This window comes from Vanessa atalanta, chromosome 8 (genome assembly GCF_905147765.1).
Source record: "Vanessa atalanta chromosome 8, ilVanAtal1.2, whole genome shotgun sequence".
Classification (NCBI taxonomy): domain Eukaryota; kingdom Metazoa; phylum Arthropoda; class Insecta; order Lepidoptera; family Nymphalidae; genus Vanessa; species Vanessa atalanta.
The window spans coordinates 1,797,710-1,803,360 of NC_061878.1; the positions used below are offsets into that span (position 1 = coordinate 1,797,710).

Sequence of the window (5,651 nt, forward strand, 5' to 3'; positions counted from 1 at the left end):
CAGTGCTTTAATCTAAAGAAACAATTAATGAAAACGTATATATTTATTTTGGCGGATATAATTTGATCACAAAAGAAAAGCGTAACGTATTAGTCTGTAAATGTCCCATTGCTGGGCTAGGAGTTCCTCTCCATTTGAGGAGAAGGTTTGGAGCTTATTCCACCACGCTGCTACAATGCGTGTTGGTGGAATTACATGTTGGAGGATTTCATCGAAATTAGACACGTTCATGCTTTCCTTTGCCACCAAGCACGAGATGAATTATAAAGACATATAAGGCACATGAAAATTCAGTGGTGCTTGCCAGGGTTCAAACCCGCACTCATTGGTGAATAAGCACTCGTTCTAACCTAAAACAGACACACACAGAGATACTTTCGCATTTACAATATATTATTTAAAATATATAAGTTTCCTCTTAATGTTTTCTTTTCCGTCGAACACGAGAAGAAATTTTAAACATAAATTAAGCCTATGGAAATTTATTGGTTTGAACTCAAAATCAACCACTGGGCCATTTCGGCTCTAAGATGGTAAATTGCAATAGAAAAGATAATTTAAGGCCAATAATATATATTTTTAAATAAACAAATACCCGAACTAGTTGGTATTTATTTTGGTAGGACACTTCAAGTATTTTGTGTATCTTTGTATACATGCGGTGTGACAGCAACACGATCAGACAAATAAAATGGTACTCGTCCTTTGTTTTGGGAAATTGGTATTTATAGATTGACACAACTTCGGCTTGGTTTATACTCGCTCGTTCGTCTCGGGTCTGATTTATTTGACATATGAATCGCATATAGTTTTTCTTTTGTGAAGTTGTGCTTCTTGTTTGCAAAAAAAATAAATTCCATTTTTAATTTAGCAATTGTTAATCCTTTTCGTCAAATCAAAATCTAAAATCTCTCTAAGGAGAAGGTTTCTTATTATGATAGAAATCTAATAGAAATAATTTAAATGTACATTAAAATTCCAGAACGGAATCAAATTAAAAACTTCGACTTGACTAAAGTTATTCGTTCGCCTCTGAACTTTAAAATTAATAACTGGATTACATATGTTCCGAGGACCTAAAATTAATGATTTCAAAATTAACCTGTCAAACTTCTGTTGAACTTGGCTCAAAGCGTTTTATTTAAGTGTGTAACTTGTTAAGAATGTTTAATTATTCATACAACACTTTGCTTATGTTTAATTAAAACATGTGGTTTTATAGTGAACTCATTAATATAAAATAAGTCATTATATATAAAATATATTGTTTATATTACAATATAACTAAGGAGTTTTCAGTTAAGGGTTTGCTGCAGTAACCTTTGTTTTGCGGTTGTACATTAAAATTCTATTATTTTAAAGAGTTTCATTCGTGTAACTAATCAGTCTAAGTTATAAGCTATATTGTGTTTGTGGTAAAATCTCAGAGATTTTACTTATTTATTAACTTATTGATTTTATCTATCACTAGTGACAGGCCCCGGCTTCGCACGGGTGATAATAAATTTACTACAGAACAGTTTTCATTCATTAGACAATACAAGAGGCTATGTTCCTGCAAAATATTCATTTAAATTATATGCTGTAGGGTCATATTAATCTATATTAAATGCATAATGTACTTAAGGTACCTAATTGGATAAGGATTAATGTTGTATTGCTTAAAATCGTTTCGAAAATAAGCCATTGTATCTCGTAAAAAGTAATGGATAAAAAATTGTTATTGTGGGTTATCCCTAAGAGATACACATATACCATCGCGGACTTTTTTGAAGACCTTTTTAAGGTGTACAATACTGCAAAAAAAATGTGTTTATTTACGATATCACTTCAGAAACCTCTAAAATTATCAGTGTTTCTCTACTATACTGTGCATCTATTGTATTATACATATAAATTTTCCTCTTGAATCAATCTATCTATTAAAAATACTGCATCAAAATCCGTTATGTAATTTTAAAGATATTCTCAGTAGCAGTACGAAGTTTGGAAGTTTACACTCTCGCGCTTCGGAACGTAAAACATCTTGTCCTGTGCCTAAACTGTATTCACTTGAGTTGAATTTCATTTCAGATTTCAAAAAGGTAATATATAGTTGATTTTGCGTATAGATGTAGTGAATAATCCTTTCCTTTCGTATTTTCTCGGAAATGTTCGTTTTTGTCTTACTACTTCACTCGCACTCAGTACCCATCGAGACAACGTAGGGAACGGTCGCATTGCAAGAGAAAGTATCTATATAGAGTAGTTAATACCACAGAAATATTTTGTTGATATTTATGTTAGATTTTGTGATAAACTTCATGGACTCGTGTACTAATGCAGGCCACCTATATTTTGATATACTTTTTACATTTTACTCTTGTCTGTCATTTTTGTAAATAATAAACATTGATTTTATTCGATCCACATTAACAAATCATATTTATTTATATTAATTTCTCTGCTGGTATTTTTTGTTTTATGTTGAGGTGTCTTTTTTGTTATGTCATAGTATTTTTAATTAATTACAAAAATTTATTGTTATAAAAAGATCTGCAAAATCCTACTGTAGTTTTGACTTATAGTTAGACTTTTGGGGTTCCAATCCTTATAGAATCATTAGATCATCTCAACCAGAATTTGGTTTTTATCAGTGCGTTTTATTGAAATAAAACGTCCTCGGTAACTAGTTATATTTTTGTTTACCTAACGAATTCTTTATATTATAGAATCGTGGTGGTTTTAACATCTCGTTGTAATATACGTCAAACGGACAGTTTGACATTTGACATTGATAAATAAAGTATGCGATTTATTTGATACCTACACGTAATTTAATAATACAGTAATTCATAGATACATCGGCACCATTCGGGTGTTATCGTTGTTCCGAGTTTTGCCGATAGGAAAGGATTATTCACTACATCTGTACATACCTAATCGCTATGTCCTATACTGCCTTGATGGACGTTAAGGTCGATATAAGTCACGAGGACACTATTATAAAAAATTATCAAGTTGTAAATTATACGACAAAAAATATTGCCCACTAGTTGCTATTATTCTTACATTTAATGAAGTGACTAGTTACTTAAATCAAAACTTAAATGTAATCAAATTTCAGTTCATCGTAAATGAAATTAACAATTACGAACAGTTCACTGTTGGCTCAACTGATTTTAATTGTGTTCTTTGCATATCTAGTCAGTCGTGATTCGATTACGTTCGCGACAATGTTATTTAGTTTACCAGTTTCGACTGACCCTTTGTATTTTCATTGTTTGACTTAATGTTAAGGCATACTTATTATAGATTTTAATATTAAAACGACTCTACGCTGTATATTTATTAATAATAATAAATTAATTATTATGTAGTATTTTATGAGCCGAGATGGCCCAGTGGTTAGAACGCCTACATCTTAACCGATGATTGCGTGTTTAAACCCAGGCAAGCAATTAATATAATAAATGCAAATAAATAATTCCATGACTAAACTTCCAAAAATGTTGTCTTCGAATAATCATATTTGATTCACAAGATCCTACGTCGCAGTTATTCAGAATAGGGACGCCACGAGTTAGGCAATAACTTGATTATCAAAGGGCTGATGTTTACAGCAAATACCTTACTTTATGAGACAGAATCATAATTTTGGACGAAGGGAAGCCGACCGATTATGAATAGAAACTTTGTAAAAAAAAATTCTTACATTATCCACGAGCCGAGATGGTCCAGTGGATATAATTCATTCATCTTAACCGATGATTGCGAGTTCAAACCCAGACAAGCACCACTGAATTTTAATGTACTTAATTTGTGTTTATAATTCACACCGAGATCAGCGGTGAAGTAAAACACATTGAGGAAAACTGCACGTGTGTAATTTCAATGAAATTCTGACACATGTTTTGGACCAACCCGTATTTGAGCAGTGTGGTGGAATCCAAACCTTATCCTTAATAGAGGAGCCTTAAACTATGGAACATTTAGAGGCCGTTATTTAATAGTATCCAACAAAATGAAAGGTTAATTAGTTCCTAAGCAACTGCTATTGACACGGTATCTAGAACAATGTAATGAAGGTTAATACATCTTCCTTTTTATCGACTTTCAAAAATATGTGGCTAAGATCTGTCAAAGCGTGACAATATCGCACGTGTGATTCGTTTACAATTGACATACTGTATTCATGACTTTTTAAATACGTTTTTTGTCAATTGACATACTAATTGTATGGTATTGGTATTTTTTTAATATAATATTTGTTTTACTAAACGTTTATCTATCTTTAGGTTATCTATTTATAATCTTGGAGCTAGAGTACGACTTCGCAAAGTCAATAAATCCATCACGGGACAAGGTTTCTATAATATAATTCGTATTATTAATTTTGGTGATTCATAAATTAGAATCTAATACTTGTTAACATTTAGGCAGGATATATTATACTAACAGTATTTAAAACGGGATATTTACCATGTTTTTTATTTGTTGGAGCTCGATATTTCGACATTATCTACGAATGTCTTGTTCACGAGTACATGAACATGGTAAATATCCCGTTTTAAATACTGTTAGTAATAAAAATAACCATGTTAATTTAAAATCTTATATAGGATATATAATAATTAAATTTAGCTAATATAACTCTATATTTTAAATTATGGAAAAGAGTAACTATTGAGCTTCTTGCCGGTTCATCTCGGTAGAATCTACGTTCCGAACCGGTCGTAGCATCACTATAAAGTGCTTGTGCTACCTGAATAAAATATATTTTGATTTTGTTTAATAAATATTAAATCGAATAATATGAAATCGACTTACTTCGAATTACTTAACCTTATTGCTGCCATTATTGCTATAAATAGAGGCTTTGATTTTTACTTCTTTTGCGAAGTGAATAATGTAATGTGTTAGTTTTCTAGTTATCCAATCACTAAAGTGTATTTCATAGTTTTACTGTATTGTGGTATTCAATAACTACAGATCTTAGTATAAAATTGCGTAGAAACATGACCTAAAATCTATCTTATGTAGTAACTGGTGGCCGTAAATTATTAAAAGGATTTAAATCACGTGACTATTTTTTTTCGTATTCCTGACAGCAAACCCTTTCATTTGATATCCATATCATGAGGATGGATTTCAAACAGCGAGTCCACCATCTTGGGGAGGCCGCCATATTATATTTGTAATGACGTTTCTTAGCTAGTCATGTATTGTCATCAGAACTCAGAGGATGTGCAAAATTTCATCTTAATCGAAGACCGATAAGTGGGTCACATTAAGATTCCAAGATTTTCTTACATACATATTTAGTTACAAGTGAAGCTAATAAAAGCGTGTTAAAAAAAGAATTAATACTAAATTAAAAATGAATTCCCTATGCAATATCTCTCAAAATGACATAATACCACTATATATAAGTACATACAAAATATAATGTATACATATGATAAAATAAAAACAGAACAGTTTGTTTTTATTAAGTCTAGCATATAATTTACGTTATTCGTCTATAAATACAAAATCTTCAATCATCCTGCCAATTTCATTTTGGCACAAACTAACAATAATTTCGAAGCGTCCATTAGGTTCCACATAACTCCGACAATGGTTTCCAAGCCATACATTTCCATAGCTATTAACTTTCTTCCGGACTTGTC

General features: G+C 31.2%; 1 long non-coding RNA gene across 1 annotated transcript in view; it reads left to right on the top strand.

Moving 5' to 3' along the window:
- Nucleotides 1-2,831: 2,831 nt before the first annotated feature.
- LOC125066009 overlaps nucleotides 2,832-5,651 on the top strand; it is an 18,393-nt gene continuing 15,573 nt past the window's right edge. Inside the window, exon 1 of the long non-coding RNA XR_007119647.1 lies at nucleotides 2,832-2,910. This is a non-coding gene — a long non-coding RNA (uncharacterized LOC125066009). The remainder of the gene's footprint in view (nucleotides 2,911-5,651) is intronic.